Source organism: Sinohyriopsis cumingii, unplaced genomic scaffold (genome assembly GCF_028554795.1).
Source record: "Sinohyriopsis cumingii isolate HCF-2022 unplaced genomic scaffold, ASM2855479v2 utg000837l, whole genome shotgun sequence".
Taxonomy (NCBI): Eukaryota; Metazoa; Mollusca; class Bivalvia; order Unionida; family Unionidae; genus Sinohyriopsis; species Sinohyriopsis cumingii.
The window spans coordinates 2,431,317-2,456,414 of NW_028315936.1; the positions used below are offsets into that span (position 1 = coordinate 2,431,317).

At 34.1% G+C, this 25,098-nt stretch overlaps 1 protein-coding gene across 2 annotated transcripts in view; it reads left to right on the forward strand.

Annotated features, from left to right (window-relative positions):
• The window catches only part of LOC149773191 (cytochrome b5 reductase 4-like), a 164,829-nt gene that overhangs the window by 10,887 nt on the left and 128,844 nt on the right, over positions 1–25,098 (forward strand). For both annotated transcript variants that reach the window (XR_016417448.1, XM_089946687.1), the window contains exon 2: positions 5,330–5,384. The gene's annotated coding sequence lies outside the window, so the exon portion shown is untranslated. The remainder of the gene's footprint in view (positions 1–5,329; positions 5,385–25,098) is intronic.

Sequence of the window (25,098 nt, forward strand, 5' to 3'; positions counted from 1 at the left end):
TTTATCTGATAGATTGCTAATTGGACAGAGAATTAAAATTTCACCAGAACATGAACTTTTATCCATATCACTCTGATCTTTGTATTATATTTATTTTAATCAGACTGATCATGTCTGTTGAAAACTAAGGTTCATCTTTCTTAGTTGTGTCCACGAGAAAGATGTTTGGACTCTTGATCACAATTATATTTCCTGCATAGTCCATATGTCAGTACTGAACTTTGCATTGTGTCCAAATCCTAATGTGTTATTCTAAAGTTATCTTCAACTTACATTGAAGTCATTGTCATAGGAAAACCACACTGGATTGTAAACTAAACAATGTGCAGTTGGTCACAAATTTCACTTTAAGAAATGGTCGTATTCTAAACATTTTTCCTTTAAATAGTACCAAGAATGGCTACATCTAACTCTTGAATCAGTGCCAAAATGAGAGAGGAAAAAAAAGCTCTAAAAATAAACTAGGACTGCATTCATGGTTATAGACTCAGAGTAATAATTGGGACCCAAGTCCACTTGGCTTATATTTCCACAGCAAGATATAAACAGTAGTACGCTAGATGTGCCAATTAAACCAACAAAAAAAATCACCTGTATCACTCTTTAATAATCCCTTTTAGCACTGTTTACTCATATTATCATCCAGGTATTTGAAGTAGTTGAAGCTCTGCCCATATGCAGGGAACTTGCTTTGCATCAGTTAACTTTCACACAAGTATATTGATTATTAATCTTTTCAGTATTAGAGGACATTTAATTTCCTGTCATTATGGGTCATCAAAATCTAAGTTTATACATTCAGAGGCAATTCTGGCTAGTGAAATACAGGTTAATATCCTTCATATTTGGAATCAATGTGTATTCTCTGTATTGGCAAGGTATTACCCATAATGCACATCTCTGGGTGATATACATTAATTGCAGATGTTGAGTGATGCACAAGCAATTGCTGTTTGAATACTAAGAGATCAATACACATGCACCAGTAACAAGTTCTTGTTTTGGAATTATTGTTAGAGTTCTTCATTAAGCGATATACGTATATGTTGTCACAACATGCGATACCTTTACATCTTCGCTTAGCCATTTTTGTATGGATAAGATTTTCAAAAGCCTGTTGAATGTTGAAATACAAACTTTATAAATCATTCTAAGGAATACATTTGTATGCACATTCCTATTGTCCATGCTATCAGTGATGTCAAGTAAACTGTACGATATTTGGGCTGCTTGCCTAGGGTCTATATGAAGGTATGATATTTGGGCTGCTTGCCTAGGGTCCATATGAAGGTATGATATTTGGGCTGCTTGCCTAGGGTCCATATGAATGTATGATATTTGGGCTGCTTGCCTAGGGTCCATATGAAGGTTTCAGAGGTGAAGTAATTACAATTTGCAATCACAGTTACATTTCTGACACCCATTTTTTTAATAAACAAAACAAAAACAAACTTGATGCATGCAATTGTAGCAGGACAATGCACACCTTTAGTAACATAGTTTGGGTTATTGTCCTCTCTGGGTTATGATCTGGATGGGGCGGGGAATTGGGAACATTCTAGATAATTACAAAATATTGGAATTGCCATGGCTGTCAGATTATGGATATAGCTCAAGTTGATTGTTTGTGATTTATATATCTAAGACACCAGTAATCTGATCAAACTCTGTGTGTGTGTGTCACTTGTGTGTGATTTGGATATTTAATGTGAAACAGATTTTTTAAAAATTAGAAACATATTGTTACTAATAATAAACCACCTTAATGCAAAATGTAATTTTTTATCAAATGTGCAACAAATAAGACGTCGTCCAGAAATTAGTGGTCAGCTGAACCGGAACTGTTTAGTCAGCTTGGCCTTCTGTTAATAGAGTTTTACTTTTTTGTTTTAATTTGATGATGCAGTTTGGTGCTGGTGCCTGCATACTGTATATCTGGTGACATCATATTTTCCCTATATACATGTACCATACTATCTTAAATTGCTCTTTGCACGAAATACACAAATGCAGACTTGGGACCTTTTATACCTGGCTGCACTGCCTTAAACTCTGAATTCCAAGAATTATCAAATTTCTTGCAATAATTTTTAGCCAGTGGTTTATTAGCATAATGGGAGAAAGGACACATTTAAGCATTTGGCCATGAATTGACTCCCCAAAAATATGAGCTTCCATTATTTATTCCACATAAGACATACTGAAAAAACACAGTGACAGTTAAAAAAGACGAACAAAAATCCTCATGCTTATAAATGCAAGTGTTTGGTACAAAATAATATTTTGGTCAGACATTCCTTTTTATCTCACCTCTATCAAAGGTTGGCTGAGTTTTCAACAGACTCACATGCCATTAAGGCATACCTTTATTACTTATTATTATAACTTGATAAATATCTCACCTTTGGACTGAAACTCTCCAGATTACAACCATAATGTAATTAATTTCCATTTTGTTGTATACGTATGTTGGTATTTATGTGGCAGTTTTTAATTGGATTTGCCATCACTCAGCACAAATCATGGCACTAGAGGAGCATTTTCAGTCCACATTAAACTGGTTATGACTCAGATCCCTGTAAACGATAAAACATGCGAAAATAGTATTTTATTTCCGTATTTAAAAATAATCTTTTAATTTTCAAATAGCTGTAGATGGCTTTTAAAATGGTACTTTGTCCTATCACTTGTAGAATCACATGTATCATCATCAACAGTTTAAATATTTGGTTTAAGTTGAGATGACTGTTGTTAAAAAGAAGTTAGGGGGTAAAATATGATAACAATGAAAAAGTATCCACATTATTCCATTTTGAAAAACCATAAGTATGAGAGACATGAAATTGACCTGCATTGTGAGGTCATTTTATTACTGCTGTGTCATTAGAATAGAATATAAAATGTATGTGAAACCAAATAATAACTTATTTTTCATTAGCCAAGAACAAATTATAAGTGCAAAAAATTTAAAGTTTTCACTCTACTGGGATATTGAGCATAAACTCAGGAGAAGTTTTAATCTTGACCAAGAAAAGCTTTTTAATTTTGCAAATATTTATCAAAGTCAGAAAAATGGAGAATTTGTAGCTGCCACTTTAATGCAGAAAAAATACATAATTGAGTTTTTATTAAACTTATCATGAGTTATTGATTGAGTTCTTCCTGAGATTTTTGGAAAGTGAAGAAAATTTTGGGAAAATATGAACCAGTTTTTCTGAAAAATACTGCACAACTTTGTAGAGTGCAGTATTTTACAGACAAAACCCATATCTATGTTATAAGAAGGGCTGGAGTATACTTAAAATCTATTACTAGGGACTGAATAGTCTTTTTTTCTTTCTTCAAGTTCAATGTATCCATTAAGATAATTGTAATAAATTGACAAACAGTGCAAAACTGTTTTTCTTTTTAATAACTAGACTAAACTTTTTTTACTCTCACTGAATCTTTGTCTCTCTGTCTCCCTCTCTCCCTTCTGGTTTGGTGTTTTATAGCAAAGCAACAACTAGTAGGTAATTTAGAATCAACGTTATTGGAGTACATGTACATTGTTTTATTCCCAAGGTCACACCAGAGTAGCTGGGTATCTGACCTGAGTAGATCACCTGGTAAGATTAATACCTACACCAGTGCTGTCCAACCCGTGGCCCGTGGCCTGATTTTAAATGGCCCACCAGAGCTTGAGCAGCTATATAGTTGTTACTTTCAAGTTTTCTGCTGCGGCCCTCGATCGTCTTCAAGAAAAACATTTTTCAGTGGCCCATTGTGTCCAAAATTTGGACAGCACTGACCTACACCATTTTGATAGCAAATAAGGCATGTAAACCACTGTGTTACTGTAGCTTCTGCTTGCATTAGTTGCTTCTTGCACATGCAGTAGTAAGCATCTAGCGTAGTTTTTATTCTCAAAGCAGTATTGGTCACATATATGCACTGCATTTCCAGGGAGACCATGTATGTATCCATTCTCAAAGGTGAATGATGGATAGTTCACTACAATAATAATAATAATATTGGATTCCGATGTGGATTCTAAAATTCTGAAAAAAGTTTAAAATTTGAAAGTTGCTTTTCATTGTCTTGGAAATATCTGGAAGAATTAAAAAATGACTAAAATGTCTTGAAAAGGTCTTAAAATTTCATTGTTACTTATTGTCTTAGTCAGAAACTGTTATCATGTGACTGCTCTTATGCATTTGTAGAAGTTTTAGTATATGGATCTGGAGTTCGTTTAAGGAGGTCTGGAAGTGTTTATTCTTTGGTCTGGAAAAACTATGGAAAAGGTCTGGAATAATAAAAAGAATAATTGTGACTTTTTTTCAAGAAGGTGATGCTGTTAGTTGCATGAAACTAATCCTCCTTGTGGTCCTCTATTACTTGCATATTATGAACAGTACATAGTTGCACACACAATATAGACTGGCTCAGGCAACTCTGTTCATTCAGAAAGAAGGATAGAAACCAGACAAAACAATAAAAGATAAATAAAAACAACTGACAGTTCATACTGAATAAAAAGATTCCCCTGCCTTATTATAAAGCTAAATTTATATATGAACGTACATGTAACAAACAGAAATATTTTTAAGAACTGCATGCTACATCAGCATACATTGTGCATTTACAAAAAGAGACAACAAAGTCTAAATTTTTAGAGTTAGTACTTTAAGTTGTATATTTGTTTGAAATTAAACAGGTTCTGCTTTTTGTCCATTCATTAGATTGTTATTACACACATTTATGTTTGTATTTTCTCTTATTTTCTTTGGATTTTGTTCCAAAATTAGTGGATTCAAGTCTTGAAGACTTTTCTTAAAAGAGTTATTTGGTTTTGAAATAGAAAAATGGTTACCTGAAATTTATTTGATGTTGTCGAGTGTTGCCATGTTTTGTAATAGCATGAAATAGTTCCTTTAGATATAATGACACCAATTGTTTAAAACTTTGTACGGAAGTTTTAGCATTTCTCAAAAAAATATTTGTTTACTTTCTGGTAACATTTTAATATCATTTATTGCATTTAGAATGTTTTCATCATTATCTCGTATGAGCCTTCAATATATTTTTTTGCAAATAAAAGTTTTCGCAAATATTCTTGCCAGAAATTTTACATTAGTAATCTGGGTTTGGTTGTACCGGTATATAGCTTTTGTGATACCTGGTATATTGACCTATGTTTGGCTGAAAATCCTTCTATTTTGATGCGATCCATCTTTTCTACAAAATTACGTCAATGTTTGAGAAGTTGACATCGTTAAATTTGTAAAATGTTTGTTATGAATAACTTGTAAAAAATATTTGCACTAATATTGATATAATCTCTTTTCAGTGCTCATGATATGAGACAAATCTTTGATTCCTGTGGGTGATCTTCAGGCACAAAGGTTGGTATTAGCTAAGACATCTTGTAACTGAGCAAGACACTGTTACAGGAAAATTCATGCTGTCATTGGATTACATCAATCTCCAGGACATAAGGATTTCTCAGTGCCATGCAGTAGCATTATTTTTCTCAATGTATTTCACTCTTTTTTCAGAGACATTTTTATTTGCAAAGTCAGAAAGTTGTATGTAATACAGCATTTCTCATATAATTGACCCAGGTTGGAGACCAGTCAAGTAAATTTTCCAAAAGTAGGGAATATATATATATATATATATATATATATATATATATATATATATATATATATATATATATATATATATAAGTATACACATCTTTTGTTAGTATTTTTCAAATTTTATTTAAAGTGTGTTGTGGGATTATCAAGGTATAAATCCAATTAGTAATTGTGACAGTCAGTTTACTTGCATGTTGAGGTGTGAGAACATTGAGCTGAAAATAAAAATGTGTACTCAAACAACTTGTACAAGATATACTCACTTATGACGTTGTGTAAATTTAATTTCTATTGTGTGTTGGTTTTTGTCCATGATTATATGTTATCTTGTATTTAATTTGTATTGTGTGTTGGTTTTTGTCCATAATTGAGGCCAGGAGTTTGGGCCTGTCTGGCTGACGTCTTTTTATATAAACAACATATTACATAGATAAGTTTTGTTTACGATTGTAGATTATATTTTAAGATTATTAATACTTGTAGGTAGACATGTTCAGTTGGTCTAGAGCATTGGGTTTTGCCCTCAGGACTTCCTTGTCTACCTGATGTTTGCCATGTTATTTATTAAAATTTAAATTGAAAGACTTGATCTAGTTGACATCTTAGAATATTCCTGCAATGGACTTTTGACTTCATCCTGATCCTCTTATTGTGTCTTAGGTTTTTATATTAAGGATGTTTGCAACAGAAATATTTATTTCCATCTTAACATCTAAAGTGGACTCAGTATTTTAGTTGTGTTCAGTTTTAATTTGAGAGGATTTTTTATTTAAATTATACATGTATATTGGAATGATAAAGTGCTCATTAATACCTTTGCACTAAATCACCATTTTTTGGGATATTGTGTTTTTAAATTCATCTAGATACATTTTGGATTATATCATTGTGATACATCAAGGTTTAGCACATCAACACTGTTCCAGGCTATTGATACATCAGCACATTCAAGATTGGAATTCATTCAAAACACCACTGGAATTCATTCAGATTACTCTACACATTTGGATTTGTGTTAACTTTGAGGGACTATTAGGTATTTGATTGACAATACTACAAGTTCTTTTTCAATTTTCACTTTGTATTCTTGGGAAATAAATTATTTGTTGAATTTTACTTAACTAGTTGGTTTTCGCTCTTTTCTGTTGTTACTTATTGTAAGACTGTAGAGTTGTAACAATAAGTCAAATCCAGCTGCAAACTACATGGACAAAATTTTGGATCACATGATGTGCTGGTAGATCTGGGCTTTATGCAGTTTCTTATGAATAATCAGCAGAACAAACAAAATGGATCCTGATCTGCCAATACATTATGTGATGGCAGATTCAGGGTCTATGTTGTTTTCAGTTTGATTCAACTTTTAAGTGACTTTATATGGTGGCCATAGAGGATAACGTTAGGTCAGTCAATGAATCGTAAGCAGTACAAGCTTTTGAATACAAATGAAAGCTGGGGCTCTGAGTGGTCTAAAGTGCTCACCGTTATGGATCACTGCCATCTCATCTCACTCTGCATGGGTTCACGTTTTGGGCTTGGTCAATGTGGGTATGTGAGAAAGCTTGCCAGTAGCTTCTCGTGGGTTGGTGGTTCTTTCTGGGTTTTTTTCCAGGTTCTTCCTCCACCATTGATACTGGCCGCCATGTATAGCCTATCTTGTGCTGAAAAATGGCATTAAACCCTACAACAACAACAACAACAACAACAACAACAAGTGAAAAGCTAAGTATTATGTGGCATAAATGTCAATGCAGTTTGGAATAAACAAGTATTCTTAGATGATGGGACTTGTTTTGACTACTTGGCAGCATAGGATGGATCTTTGCAATTTCCTCTGTAGTGTACTTATTGGATTTTCCTCTGCAGTGTACTTATTGGATTTTCAAGTGCTGCTAGAGTACATTTATGTGTGCTTTTAAAATATCCTTCTTGGTATTTGTTATAAAATTTATAGGTCTAGTGATTATTGATGTAAAAACAATAATGATACAAACATTCACTTGATGTGGAAGTGAATTTTAACCTGGATGAGACTCAGGCTCTTTCCATGTCCTCCAGCAAATCCATGTATTTTCCATATACATGTCTTTTGTATAAACGGGAACTTACAACCATATTTGACAGATCGGATCTCATCCTAATTGAACTGGAGGAAAAAATTCCCTCGAAAAGTGATAATTTTGATCTGGGGAGTTTTCACTATACTTGCTATACATGCTGCATCCCAAGTTGATACAGTGGAAATAGACCAAAGGGTATTTAATCTTGGTAATAAGTGTCAGGTCATTGCTTTAGTATAATTCCATAAGTTGATAGATGCTGTGGTTAACTTTATTGATTTTGCTTCAGTAAAACAGAAAACCCTACATAGTCTGCCTAAAGGCTGAGTGTTGAGTCAAGCTAGAAACTGCATAGACCCAGATCTGCTGCAACATAATGTGCTGGCAGATCTGGTTCTATGCATTTTGTTAAGAGTAATTAGTAGAACAAACAAAATCCCTGATAGATTTTGATCTGCCATGCATTGCGTGATAGCAGATCAAGGTCAGATTAACTGAACTTGTTCACAGTCCAACAATTGGTTATAATAAAAGTTTGATCAAAGTTGCTAAATATTCTTCTGTTATTAGGATGTTAGATAGGTTTGATTATGAACAAGATAGACATACACACATTTATTGTGATAAGTTTGTTTCAGATTTGGTGAGTTTGTTACCACATTCTGTAAAATGAATTTAGATTGGATTTTGCACCAGATTAATAAATAATTTATGTCATCATTGTTTTAGATGGGTTCTGTAACAAGTGTTGTGATCTTGTATCTGATTGTCTTAGTTTGTTAATCCTCTAGGGATTATGTTTCTCATCATTAGAACATAGTAGGCTTATACCATTAAAACTTGTTGGTTACACCTATGCATGTTATTTTCTAATGCATTTAGAACTTCTCTTCAGACTGCAGTAAAATTGGCTATACGTGTATCTACATAATATAAAAGCTGGCAGATAGGGTTCTAGTTTAGAAATCTGCTTAGTGAAATGATCAACAGTTTGGTTATGTAAGCCAGGAGAGTGTTTTCAGGCCCACTTGTGCAACTTGTTACCACACTTTCTGGTGTATATTGTGCTTTATACTGCCCACAGTGCCGACACAGATCCACTGATTCATAAAGACCTGATATATCAATATGGTCTACAGTTTTGGTTTAACTTCTGATAGAAAGTGAGGGCATGGTTGGTTGGTTGATTTAACATCATTTTTAAGGAAGTCATTATTAATGAATCTGAGGTCATAGTCATTGAGAAATAAATATAACAATTTTATTAGAAGGTTAGTGGGCACTTTCGTCAGAAAAGGTTGCGGTGAAATTTGTATTACATATCAGAACTAATAACGCCATTATGACCACCTCTAAGTCATAAAGGGGATGCTAAAGGATGAGAGAGATAAGCAGTATTGACCATGGAATGACTGGAATGGATATCTTGTCCAGTTCGTGAAGCCAGTGTGAAGCATACGGTAGTCTGTTTATCAAATTTTATTAATCTTTGTACATTAATACAGTGTATCATAATGCCTTACATACAGTATAAGGATGCTGATAGAGAAAATCATAAAAGTGTTTAATTATTCTTGGGCGAGTATTAACAATATATTGGATAGAATAATAGTTTAAAGTATTTTGCTTATACTTTCATGCCAGTTTCTTAAGTTTATGATTTCATTTTTTTTCAACAGTTGAAGAAATGAAATGTTATATTAGTGTGTGTGCATGTGCATGAAACCTGCTTTTATCAGTAGTTCTAGATTGAAAAGTATTGAGATCTGATATAGAGTGCAAGGAAGGGTAGACATCACCATGAGTAATTCTTTAAGAATGTGATAGGATTTGTCAGGCCTGCTATCAGGACATCACTGTCCAAAAACCCCAAAAGTGAGAGAAACTTCCTGTTATTCTGTTGCATAATGTTAGTGAGTTTACTTTTTGGCAAAGTCATATTTTATTGCCATCATTTGATTACATTAATTTGAAAACTAATTTGTTTCATGGAAGAATTTCACAACTTCAGTATTCAATCCATGACACAGTTAAAATATATTTGTGTCAATAATATAAGCTCCATCATAAATAATGAACCATGTTAATTAATATTTCAGTATTTAATAACTAAACATCATTGTATGCCATGATGTAAGTCTTTAATGGGAATCTGCCGATGGCTCTGTTTATGTTAATAACCAATTCTGTTACAGTTTGTGCAGCAGTGCCTTGATGTTATGATGTTGCACTATGATATGCATTTCCTCTCTAGCCCATGGATGGAAAATTTATACACTTATGGAGCCAAAAATTAAAACAGTACTCTATCACAGAATGTAAGAAAATAAATATTTGAGATTTTTTCCCATAAGGCCAGTTTTCTCATGAACCTGCTTTTTTATATTGTGGCATGACTCCAGAAATTTTATATACATGCATTTTTCTCGCACACGACAAAAACTTCTTTCAGAAAAGTAAGCAAAAAAAAGGTAAAACCTTTATTTTCATTTTGGGGAAGAGATCGCGCATGAATAATACAAGACAATCGTTGAGTGGCTTCTGAAATTCTATGTGTATTTTTCTCGTACATGAAAAAGAAGGTGTTTTCTTCTTAAAAGTACAATAAATAAAGTGTACAATATTTATTCTAGGATCACTTAGGACTTCGCCAATGTCGCAAACTGCTATTTTATTTTCCTAATTGGCAGCAAAATATAGCATCTGGTGATTTTTTTTATTGCTGCCATTGTTGGCCATTTAAACTTGTATATACAACCATTGGTTTGGAGTGGAGAAATTCAGAGGCCCCATGAAAGGAATTTGCCAACCTGATACAAAATGCACTGAAATTTATTTGCTGTTACATTAACAATTTTTTTGTCCGTATTGACAAACCATCTTAACAGTGCATTGTTATATCATAATCCGCTTATGTTGACATCGAGCATGAGTACTGTATGTTGTGAGATATCTGCTTTCTTTTGTTGTTGACATTTCTGGTAGTAGAGATCAACTGGACAAGGCATCATATCGTAATCAATCTTTCGTCAGATTTTCGGCCGCTCACTAGTAATTACCATATTTACATAGACTGACATTTGTGTGTGGATGGTATGTTAAATTCCTCTTCTTTCCACTCAGAATTAAATCCTTCAGAACACCCACATGTTTTGTACTAATCTGTCATCAGACCAGAACACCTGCTTCTCTATTGTCCATTGACCCTTTGTTAAATTGAGTGGAAGGCAGCATCACTCTGCAACCACAAATGTAAAAAAAAGAAAATAATCTTACCTGTTAGTTTATTCAATAGGCAGGGAGGAACTGTAACTACGATCTACTAAACAATGGCCAATTCCTTTTTTAAAAATATGCCCAGATAAAATAGTTTTTTGAAATTTCACAGAAAATATTACCTTTGAAGCACCGACTGTTATGAAAACATACTAAGCATATGGAAAAAGATCAGTCTCAATAATGCAATACAATTATTTGATGTTGCCACCACAATAAGAAACAGGCATTTGTTTGGTTCTGGCCTTTAGTGGTGACTTCAGTAGCGCAGGCATCTTTCATCAAGGAAAGCTGACTACAATCTTCAAAAAAAACAAAGAACTTTTCTTCAAAGAAGTCAGTACCAAACTTAAATAAAAGCAATGGAAACTGATGGATTTTTGCATTTTCCAATGTGAGTGGAACACATTTATTGTGCCATGAAAGTTTCCTTTTGCAGGGAAAAAGTTTGTGCTTACGAATGCAACCAATGGAGGCTTAAAATGCAAACTAACTTTTATTGACTTGGGACGTACTGAAAAGTAAATGTGCTTCATCATTCGTTATGTGATTGTGCTCTGTTTGTCCACTGAATTCAGACCTATATGACTTGTGACAAAATTATTGAATATTTTAAAATCTGTGTGAATTTTTTCAATGGAATTACTTGTACATTGTGGATTCAATGTCTGTGATGAGATTCGCTGGTGAATACATGGTGTTGATACTCTATTCATGCTGTACATAAGACATGTATATATAAACAGTTTACACATATATGTACCAATCCATGGGGGACCCCAAGTGGCCGAGTGATCTAAAGCGCTCTCCGTTATGGATCACTGCCATCTCACCTCTGTCTGTGTGGGTTCGAGTCTAGGATTCAACCAATGTGGGTATGTGAGAAAGCTTGCCATTAGCTTCTCGTGGGTTGGTGGTTCTTCCCGGGGTTTTCCTGGGTTCTTCCTCCACCATTAATAGTGCCCGCCATACATAGCCTATCGTGTGCTGAAAAATGGCGTTAAACCCCACAACAACAACAACAACCAATCCATAGTTCTCTAAATAAAGTAAAATATTATATATGCCTTATCTGTATTAACTACAGGTGTATTTCCCATTTAATATGCATCGAATTAAGATATTAACTGTGCCAATGAAGCACATATTTTACTGCCCAGATTTATTACCTACCACCCCACCCCACCCATAAGTTTGTTGGGGTACATGCATCATTTTCTTCAGCTAACTGACCTGGTTGCCTATTTGCTTATGACACGGTTCAGTCTGTAACATGTTTGGGTTATAAGGCCCCCAACTACCGTGTTATAACAGGGTCACACTATGTGTGTGTGTGTATATATATATATAAACAAATTTAAGATTTCTTCATTATGAAACGTCAGCCTAACTTAACTCGATAGACCAACATGATTTCTGTTGTCTCTTGGAGCGTCAGGGGAAGATTTTTTTCTTTCCTCTACTGTTTGAACTTCTGCTACTTTATTTCTTATTGAAACCTTTGGGTAGACAAATGAAGTTTGGAACTCATATCTTTACATTATTAGATTTTCAGGCTATTACAGGAACATTTGTATTCTTGTATATGCATTTTTAAAGTTTTTGGACTCACTGACAAAACATGGTTTGCACTGTTTACCAAAAAATAGATTCAGGTGGATGAAATAGTTTTACCACATGCAGCTGACTTAACTAGATTTTCATGCCATTATAGAAATATTTCTACTTCGTTGAATTTGACATTTATTTGGTCATCTGTGTTTTCTACCAGATTTTAGTTTCTTAGCCTCAGAGGTGAGATGCCTTTGATCTCTCCAGGTAAGCCCCTTAGGCTACTGGGAGGTGCCAGATGTATATTTGTATACATCTGGGAGGTGCCTGATGTATATTTGTATACATCTGGGAGGTGCCTGACGTATATTTGTATACATCTGGGAGGTGCCTGACGTATATTTGTATACATCTGGGAGGTGCCTGACGTATATTTGTATACATCTGGGAGGTGCCTGACGTATATTTGTATGCATTTGGGAGGTGCCTGACGTATATTTGTATACATCTGGGAGGTGCCTAACATATATTTGTATACATCTGGGAGGTGCCTGACGTATATTTGTATACATCTGGAAGGTGCCTGACGTATATTTGTATACATGTGGGAGGTGCCTGACGTATATTTGTATACATGTGGGAGGTGCCTGACGTATATTTGTATACATCTGGGAGGTGCCTGATGTATATTTATATACATCTGGGAGGTGCCTGACATATATTTGTATACATCTGGGAGGTGCCTGATTTATATTTGTATACATCTGGGAGGTGCCTGAGGTATATTTGTGTACATGTGGGAGGTGCCTGACATATATTTGTATACATCTGGGAGGTGCTTGATGTATATTTGTATACATCTGGGAGGTGCCTGATGTATATTTGTATACATCTGGGAGGTGCCTGACGTATATTTGTATACATCTGGGAGGTGCCTGACGTATATTTTGTATACATCTGGGAGGTGCTTGATGTATATTTGTATACATCTGGAAGGTGCCTGATGTATATTTGTATACATGTGGGAGGTGCCTGACGTATATTTGTATACATGTGGGAGGTGCCTGACGTATATTTGTATACATCTGGGAGGTGCTTGATGTATATTTGTATACATGTGGGAGGTGCCTGATGTATATTTGTATACATGTGGGAGGTGCCTGATGTATATTTGTATACATCTGGGAGGTGCCTGATGTATATTTATATACTTGCATATGCAGTTATATTTGTTTCATTACATCTTTTATACTTGTTGGTAATGATACATGTTTTGAGTTAGTAGATTGTGCATGTTTTTATGCTGCTATGTTGCTGATTGCATTCAGGCAGATCATGAGTGGATCTTGAAAAGTCACTTTCGTCTTGGAAAAAACTTGAAAAGACCTGTACTTTTTTGTACAAGTATTACACACTGCATGAACAGCCATTATAAAGTAAATTCTGGAGCTCGGTGTTTAAAGTTTATGTACTTAGTTTGGTCATTTTGCCATGTATTTGGAATATAAGCGGAGCAAAACTTTATACTGTAATTAATTAAAACTGATAGCAATACCCACATTACTCCATTCTAATTTCCACTGAGAGCAATACCCACATTACTCCATTCTAATTTCCACTGATAGCAATACCCACATTACTCCATTCTAATTACCACTGATGAAATCCAAAACATTGTTTAGATATTTTATAACTATGCCTGTACATGAGAGCACATGCACATATTAATTCATGCCTATTTCTGCAAGACAGAAATATCCCTATGATGTATTTTGACAAAGTAATTTACGGAAAAATCATTCATTTTGTTAACAGGATATGGCTTGACAAAAAGAAACTGCAATTTATTCAGATCATGTCAACTGTTTCTATGATTTGATTGACCATAGGATTGACAGAAAAGTGAAAAAATACTTTGATTCTTTGACAGTTTCTCTGTCAATCCTTGTTTCATAAATAACCAAGGTAGTCCAGACAGGAGCTAATGACATCTGTATGATCTATTGGATTGACAGAAAGCTAGTCCAGACAGGAGCTAATGACATCTATATGATCTATTTTATTGATGGAAAGCTAGTCCAGACAGGAGCTAATGACATCTATATGATCTATTTTATTGACAGAAAGCTAGTCCAGACAGGAACTAATGACATCTATATGATCTATTGGATTGACAGAGAAGCTGCAAATGATATTCAGATATTTTCACACCCTAGTATTAACTATTCAAACCAAATTTGTCAATATTGGTACAGATGATTAGCTTCAGCTTTACAACTTTATTTTTCAAAGTTGAATACATGTATAAAAAATTGGACTTTCTCAGTTTTTTGTGTTGTATTGGAAAATAAAAACAATTCAATGGTTTGTTCTACTGACATTTGATAATAATGTAATCTAGGTACTCCAATCTGCTGCTGTTAATTACAGTTTTTAGTATCTGCTTTGCCCATTTGAAATCACGCAGCCAAAATTCATGGTATGATGACCAAAATGGGTGCATAAACCTTATGACACAGAGTCAAGCTGGACTTTTGTTTTTTTTTAATATGGTTTGATACAATTATTCAGCATGTGGTAGGACATGTATGATGTCCAGTATATTTGGTGGAACAAGTTAAAACCCTGGGAATAAACCACCGACCCATGGGAAGCTAACGGCAAGCTTTGTCACATAACCATTTTGGTTGATCCAGTCAGCTTGTAAGCTCTGTAAAGACAAGCGCCTTAGACCACTAGACCCCCCAACCGGGACTGAAGAGACAGCTAACATGTGAGTTAACAGCACAATATTGTTCATGTTTTTGATGGTATGTCAAGTAAAGTTTTTTGTCTCAGTAATTTATATGAATTGCATGCTTTTTCTTCTTTGTACTATATCTCTATTTTCCACTTCATTTTCAAAAAGGTTTGCTGGAATGACAGTAATTTTGCTTGAATTATATACCTTTAGAAATTAGACATTTATTTTAGTTAATTATTGGAACTATACGCCTGTTATTTGGCAGAGCATATTATGTTATGAAGCCTGTTATTCCATCTGTTTAATTACATGTACCAATGTTTATTCTGCACAATAACTTTAGTTACCCAACATCTACATTTATCAGTATGGATGACTTACACTTGGGGTCAGGAAGAAACATTTTGACTTTGGACTCAAAAGATCAAAGGTCAAGGTAACCATGATTGAAGGAAGGAAGATGGTTTATGTACAATGACTTGAGTTCTCCACCATCCATAGTTACCAAACTTTGCACTAGGGTAAGGAATAACCCTATTGATTTCAGGGTCAGAAGGTCAATGATCCAAGTCACTGAAAGAAGAAAGAGGGTATCCATACAATAACTTGTTTTTCACCATCAACAGTTAACAAACTTATGGATGACTTGCACTTGTAGTAATGATGAAACCCTGCTGATTGCTTACTCAGTCAAGTGTAAAGGTCACTCTGAATGAATAAAGACAGATTCACTGAAAGAAGACAAATTGTTTACACAATACCACTAGTTCAACATCACTGATCTGACACAATACCACTAGTTCAACATCACAGATCTGACACAATACCACTAGTTCAGCATCACAGATCTGACACAATACCACTGGTTCAACATCACAGATCTGACACAAACTTTGTGGATGACTTGCTCATTAAATGAAAAATAATTATTTCAAGGCCAAAAGGTCAAGGTCATACTGACTGAAGAAGAAAAATGGTTTCTACACAAATTTCAGTTATCTACATAGAGGATTGTAAAATAGGGAACATTCATATAATTTGCTGTTCATGGTGCTGTAAAGCAAGAAGTTGGTAAAGAGGTGATGCATAACATTTGCAGATCTTCTTTTCTTTTTCTAAATACACAACATGTTGAAACACATTCTCAAGAATATGCTTAAATTGAATTTGCAGATTGTTAATATTTTGAATTCTCCTTCATTTTGGAAAATTATGTTTATACAAATGGTTGACAATGATGTTGCAATTGATCAATTCTGATTTCATTATTCAGACCGGATCAGCTGGTGTGAAACTCTGCTGGTTTTTGCTATCTACATAAGAACTTTTGGGTAGTTATGTATTGTTTTAGGAGTTCCTCAAAAGACTTTTGACCTTTTGTTTCTGTATGACTTTGAAAGTATTCATGTTATTTTAATAATCCATTTGTTTTGATTGTGTAACCAATGTTACCTTGATGTAAATAAGGTAGAGTTGGGTTCATTTAAAGCTTTCAGTTTTTCATAAAGTATTCACCATATATGCCAGTATACAAGTTTATAACATAAGTGATGTTATAAACTAGTTCCGTTTTATTGAACTGTGATGATACAGAATTAAAAATACAAATAGGTGATGCATTTGTTTGTGTTAGATTGTTGGAAAGTGGATCTTTGTATCATTTATAGGAAATACATTAATATATCGACATTCATCAGTACACCAAATCTGCCAGCCATTACGATTTGACTGTAAGTCTTACTCAGATATATGAAAATATGCTCATTGAGGTTTAATCCTAATTTATTGCCTTACAGTCAGTTTAGACTGGATCTGGATTTTCAGATTAGATTAAGTTGAATTGGTAGGGATCCAGGCTAAATTTTAGACAATTACATCAACCACATTAATCTGTTTTTCATGTAAAATGCCAGCATAATCAACCTGTGACATACAGTGTTTTCTAGCAGTGTCTTCAGACAACAGAAACACATTGAAGGCAAAAGGGACAATTTACCTCATATACAGCTTAAACAAGAAGCACAGAAGTATAAGTAAGAATATTCAGTTTCATGGTGAAAAAAGCAGGAAAGGCAGCAGTTATATTTATTGGACATTTTGTGTTGGTGTGATGTGAATACACTGTATGTCTTATGATAGGTGTGTGTGTGTGGGGGTGTGCGTGTGTGACGTAGCTTTAACAATTTTTCAGTCATATCACTATGATGTCTGCAGTGTGGCAGTTTATAGTGATGTCTAGCACTGGGGCATCATGCTGCAGACATATAGCATGATGTCCCACCCAGTTACATTATCCTGACACCAGGCTGACCAGTCCTAACAATAACCTCTCAATACTGAGCACCAAGTGAGGCACCTGTTAGTATCATTTTTTTAAGTCTTTAGTATGACTGAGCCAAGGATCAAACCCACAACCTCCAGCTTCTGAGGCAGATGCTCTAATCACTAGGCCATCAGAGTGGTAGGAAAGATGATTGCTATCACCATGTGAAATTAGAAAAAAATACAAAGACTATATCAAGTTGAGAGTTCTAACAAGAAGCCATTGAGCTCTCAACAACTGATATTTTAAAACAGGAATGCATAATTTTGGTTTACCCAGCTATGATTTAATGGTATTTTCAGGAAAACGCCATTAACTTGCAAAAAGGTCATACTTCTGAACTTTCTAAGTTTGTAAATAAGGCTAGACCTTAAACTCAGATATCAGTAAACAACATTTAAAAATAATAAAAAGTCAGGTAGGTCATAACTACATTACATTCAGTCACAGACAAAAGTCAAGCACATGAAATAATTAAGTATGCATAGGTTTATTTCTCATATTTTGTTCATGGTGGAATCGTCAAACAAGGTGATGTATACATCTCTGTTAGTATCACACCCTTACCACAGTATGTCACTTAGGCACAAGTTTCAGTTTTGATTAGTTTAGGTTATGTTTTTTGTGTTCAACTGAAGACCAAATAGATTATTGGATCCCATTACATGCACACTTTTACCTAAATTCACGAAACCTGTTGAAGGGATCCAGTTTGATGAGTACCACACCCTTCTCACAAAAATAAGTTACTGCAAGCAAAAAGTCTGTGTTGTAAGTTTGTTTATCAAGCTCTGCTGATGTCGTTAAAATAGACGATTATGTACAACTTTGTTAGATACTAAATCCTTATCACAAAATAGGTTACCTTGACCTTGATTTCACTGGTGTGGGTTAAGTTTTTGCCTTTAACTCTTCACCAGATAGGTTTTTGCACCGAATTTATTTACCATTAACCGTAGCCATAATATATTAATAGCAGTGTTTTATCTACCCATGTGTCATGCATCAAATACGCAGACTTTTCCGATTTGATGCACAAAAATAGTTGCTGGTACACAAATTGATGCACCCGAATGTTACGTTTTACTCATTAATAAAAAACAAAGGATCGGTCGAAAAATCGTCACCAGTAGGTAAATTGATGCACTCCAATATTATCTTTTGTTAATTAAAACAAAACTAAGGTCTGGTCTAACTCACTTAAATTGCTAGATTATAACTCTCCCAAACGGAAAACACACGCACATCAGTTTCTTATGCTAATGTTATCATAACACATAGGGTTAAAACTTAGTGTGGAACCTGGAGCTGACCTTATATGATCTGTAACTGTCACATCATTTGTATCAATAGGATGTTAGAACCATATAATCACCATACCCAAGAAAGAGGTGGAAAATAAACATGTGATTTTAAAGTGATTCTCATGAGAAACTATTACTTTATGCACACCTATGTCACGCAATGAAGCAACAATTTCCATTCGCTCAATTTTATGCCTTATGTTGTTCCAATACACTGTCAGCATTTGATAGAAAATGGCATCCTGGCAAGGCAAAAATAATTAAAATAGATCCAAAACAAATGAAATCAGATTTTGGTCTGCGTTTATGACCGACCGATGATAATAGTAGAGGTCTTGCTAGGATTTTAAAACTAGGAGTCCAAGACTCCTATTTTGGAAAAAACAGGAGTACCACCAGCAAAAGATGCAGTCTCCTACGAGAAGCACATTGGGTATACCTGAAGTGGCTAAATTTCCAGATGAGTAGAACCGGTGGTTGTGATTGAGTTTAATTTTCTAACTTTCTTTACACCAGTGACAACTCTTGCTTGTCCATTAAAATGAGAGTGAATTATGACAGGCCAAGGAAACGTCTTACTTCATGCACGAAGCTGAGCATCACACATAGTGTTCCATGTGAAATATCAGTTCTAGCAACTTCTTGCACTCTGTTGAATCTCATTACAAGATTCGCCAATTTGCCCCAAAGTACTTGTCCAAATTTGCAAACAGCATTATATCTAACTCTAAACATGTCTTGATTTCGAGGTCACATGTACTGCTTATTCTTCTACACTTGGAAATTAAAACAAAAATGAAAGGTAAAGTTGTTAATTTGATGTACTCTTACACAAAAGTACATCACAAGGTCTTTCTGCCTCTGAATTCAGTCACTGTAAATATCAGTACATTTTCCCACCACTCTGCAGCTAGTCAAGTCTTTGAACTTGCCACCAAGCTATTGGGTCATGTTCTTCAGATGTACTTTTACAATGACAACATGTACATCTGGGGGTCTTTCAGCCACTGAATTTTCTCATTGTAAATATCAGCACAGCTAAAAATGATCATTTGATCAACACATTTTCCCACTCAGCAGATGGTTGAAGCAGGACTGGCAAGTCCTTGAATATAGCAGTATATAGCGATGTCTAGCACTGGGGAATCATGCTGCAGTTACTTACTGTTTTGTATAAAATAACCTAAAAAACTTAAGATTTTGATGTTTTCATTTTTACATGAAATCTTGTTGTTAGCCAACTAAATTCACAGGCTTAGAGTAATTTTGAAAGGGTCTATAGTCAGGCCTGTGTAAGAAGAAATCGTTTAAAACAGTAAATACAGTACTTGAATTCCTAGGATGGCTACATGTTAAAGTTTCCTTTTAAATTTTACTAGTGCCAAATCTTCTTTACTGATCATGATGGGGCTTCCAAATTATAGTGACACATTTTATTGAACAACTCCTTTCATTGTAATACTGTAACAACAACTCCTTTCATTGTAATACTGTAACAACAATTCCTTTCATTGTAATACTGTAACAACAATTCCTTTCATTGTAATACTGTAATAACAATTCCTTTCATTGTAATACTGTAACAACAGTTCCTTTCATTGTAATACTGTAACAACAATTCCTTTCATTGTAATACTGTAACAACAATTCCTTTCATTGTAATACTGTAACAACAAACCTTCAGACTGTCAAAGAGACTTGAAGTTTTAATTTGCCCTGTTGCATCAATGGATATATTTCTGCAATCATAGTATGGCCATGTTGCATTGAAAATTAGATGAGTTTTGCAATTTTATATAGTCTTATTTAGTTATATCAGTTGGAACTTGTGTTTGCTTACCACCTGATTTTTTTGCAACTATTTTTATAAACTTTTATGCAATTTTTTCATGATTTTAACTGCTTTTTTTAGTTCTGTAACTTATTGGCATGTTTCAAAATTCTTGAAGATCTAGTCATGGTTTTTTTATATGAACTATTTAAATTCATTTTTATTCATTAACTCTTCTTAATATGTTCTTTAATTTGTTTAAACATTTCTTGAACTTTTATGATGTATTATTGTTCTTGAATATTACTTCATTTGTTCATTAAGCTATTCATGACTTGTTCAAAAATTGTGTGTACATGAAAAGCCACACAAAGTGTCAAGAATATTTCATGGTCAGTACAAGAATAGTTCAGTAAGTTCATAAACTGTTCAATAGTTCAGTAAGTTTATAAACTGTTCAATAGTTCAGTAAGTTTATAAACTGTTCATTAGTTCAGTAAGTTCATAAACTGTTTAAAATTGGAAGAACTTCATTTCACAGGGGGTAGAAACCATCCTGGATATGTGGAATCATTTTGAATTACTGAAATGGTGCAAAGCAAAAATGTTAACTTAATTCTGAAATTTTTATAATTTATAATTGGTCTGTGTAATTTGATTTGAAATAACATTTTTTCTGTTCATTTTGGTTCAGGTTAAGACATTTTGCCACTATTCCACCTGGCTACATTTTACATTACAGCTACTGTACTGCATTATCACTGCAAGGATGTAATATATTGTCTCTTAAGTTAGGTTTATGACCCAGTGTCAATAAATCAATATATGTGGACAGCCTGGCATTGCTGATATTCTCACAAATGTGGACTCTTTACATGCTCAGATGATGATGTCTGGTCATAAATGTACAAAGTGCAATAAGGGTTTAGGATTTTCATGTATCTACATTACTCAGAAGTGCTCTAAATCTCATTGTAGCCATCAGGAAATATTACAGTCTTGCTTCATCATTTTTTGCTGCTAACAGTCTGTGGAGGGTTGACAATGGGCTGTACGAGGTATGCTGATTTGTTTTTAAATTGGTTTGTGCTGTTGAATTTGTGATTCTTTGCTTCTTGTGATATATCACCTTTATCACCTTGTTCAGTCTCCTCGATAAGCATGTGTTGTGAGTGTATGCTAAATTGTAGTAACTAAAAATAAAATTGATTCAGAATTGAGCAATTTGTATTGCTTTGCATCTCAGTTCCCAAATTAAAAGTTTGCATGGGAACAGAGAAGGCTCATTAAATATTTTATAATAATAAAAGCCAGAACATGAAACCACAGATGCAGACCTGCCAACTCTTACAGTTTTGCTGTTAAGTCTTACAAAAATACCCTTAAAATACAATCTTACGGCATACTAGCAAAAACTAAGAAAAATGGTCATTGCCACAAATCTGGATAATTGGTTCATCCATGTTTTATTTGGATCCGGGTTTCATCTTAGAATCAGTGAAATTAGTCAGGAACCAGACTAACTTTGAAACAGCACCCCAGATGCTTTAAACTGCACATATTTGTTCATGCAAAGCGTCTGCATGATCAAACCGTTGAATTTTTAAAAATGGTGTCCAGAAAGTGATGCATGTTTAAGACGAAAGGGAAAATAAGCTTCCAGAAAAGTGATAATAATCAATTCTTGTGAATAAAAGCTGGAAAGGACACAGTTATGTTTATTGGACATCATATGCCAATTTGAGTATGACTGTTGGAGGGAGATATGATTGCCATCATCATGTGAAAAGAAGTTCCAAGAATTATGTCAAGTTGAAAGGTAGCAACAAGCCATTGAGCTATATAGGGTTTGGAACTAGAATTTGTGCAACTGTACTAGTAGTAAATAAAGTCTATGAGTACTTTACAATCTTTCAGTTGAACATAATGTTTATTTTGAGGCGTCAAACTTTTAATTACGTTTTCCAGCTTTACAATAGCAGTTATTGATATTTTGCTACACCTTACTGAAAACTGGTCAATCTTATGGAAAAAAATCAACTGCCTCACTGAGTCAGACTCATCAGGATTGGCTGGTCTGCAGATGCCAGTGATTGCAGGGTAGTAATTGTTGAAACCTTATTTCTTTGTATTGGTCTCTGTGTCTGGTTCTCTAGTTTACCTGGCCATAAGACCTAGTGAGCTTATGGTATGACGTCATGTCCATAATTCCCATCAACATTTGCTTGTTACTATAATGGAGGCAATGTTTTGGATCCAGTTTGATTATTAGCCTTGAATATAGCATTATATTGTAGATAGGCTATTTAACTAAGTTGAACTATTAGCAAGATCTGTGCATAATAATGAGGTGACCATCTGATCAGCTGCGATTGTTACCACTATTGACACCATATTTTTTAAATCTGAGTTTGATTAAACTTGGAACATATGGATATATCATTAAGATCTCAGTTTTATAACGAGTGAGGTTAATCATAAGGTTATCTTGTATCAGATACAACTATGTACACCATATTTCAGATCCAATTTAGATTTAACACTTGGAATGTATATACTTCTGTATCAAAGTCTCCTACCACTTTGATAATGAGGGAACTGCATATAAATTACCATATATACTCATGTAAAAGCCAGATTGCTTATAAGCCGACCCTGAAACTGAACAGGTATAAACACTAAAAAATGCATGACCCGTGTATAAGCCGACCTACAACTCCGAGACATCTCAAGATGCACGAGGTAAGTTCTAAATGCATTTATTTAGGCAATGTTATATTTGTAAAAAATTACAGGTATACTTATCTCAAGGTTGGCATGCATGATTATTAAAATGAAGTGGTATAAACTTGTTTGAAAAGTAATTTTTAATTTTCTGTTTTGTTATTGTTTCTGCCTAATTTAGATTTGTGTATAATTTGATTGAATGATGACAAGAATTTAGCAATCGCGAGTTGCTGTAACACTACCTTTCCCTTTTGACTCGATTACTGTTTGTTTATGCATTATTGCACTGGACATTTTATATCAGTGCACTGGTAATTACGTTTTTACTTTGCTTTAAAAATGTAAATACCTAACTCATTAAAATGTAATCCCAGTATGACAACACAACAAACAAACAATAAGGTTCGATGCTAATACAGTAAAAGCTGAATTGTAGTTTGCTGTAAGTGACCTTACACCATACCTGTCAACTTTCACGCTGGGAGGAAAAAACTCCAGATTTTTTGGGTCCCACCATGCATATCTCCTGATTTCTTAATATCTTCTGATTTTTGCAGAGAACTACTGATTATTACATTATGTCTTTGATTTTCATTTCTTCTAAGCAAGAAAAGTCCTACATTTTCTATTGTATCACCTGTGAATTATTGTTGTCACAAAATAATTACTTTACTATAAAGAATTCGCTTCTTCACTGAATAGAGTTTAAGTTTAAACATTATTCACATAAATTAATGATTTTTTTACCGCTACAAAAATAAAAAAAATAATCCAAAACAAGAAAGTAAACCACAACAATAAAATCATTCACAATTATTTTCAATCCCAACAATAATCACTATGAATTCTGTAACTCCATCTGCTATAGTGCCATTCCCATGAAAGAAACTTACACGAGTGAATGCCTGGTATTTTTATATCTTATATATCAATGATAATTACCATCGTTAAATTAAAAAAAGGAATGAAATGACATACCACACAGCCAAAATGTCCTCAAAACACTAATTCAGAATGCGTTTTATAATAAACAATACTAAATGCTTTACAAGTTGACAATAACGGAATATGGTTGGAGATACAAAGAGAAGAAAATAGTTGCCACATGTACTGTACCTTTAGTTCAACAAAATTGGGAATCCTTTATTTGCCAATCAATTGCTGGTGCTTGCATAACACACAATAGTGTAGAACATGGTTTCTTTGAATTATGGCTGAAGGCCAATTGTTTTCACAAAATAGTTGCATGGATAAGGATTAAGTTTTAATTAGTCATGCTGGCTTTCTTGCTTGTTTATTTAAGACTGATCTTTAGCTATTGTACAGTTTGACCACAGCTGACCAGAATATGAAAAAAAGGGCACGTCCTGGGGGAAAATAGGACATGTCACAGGGAGGAACGGCGAGTCTTTTTGTGAATTTCATGCATATTGGACCAGGAAGATCGATCAATATTTAGTGAAAACAAGGCTTTTAAAATGCCACGAAAACCTCCCAATTTTAGGTTCCAGTCTCCATATTTTTTTTTATTCAGTCTCCCTACTTGGCTTTTGAAAAGAATTCATAGGTATGCCTTTGAACCCCTTTTTACAAAACTACGGTAATCGTGCTAATATTAAGGAATAAAAGGCAACTACACATCAATGTACTTGTATAGTTACTGGTCAAAATTCCCTCTTATCACAAGCCAGTTCCAGTGTTTTAATGATTGACTGGCCT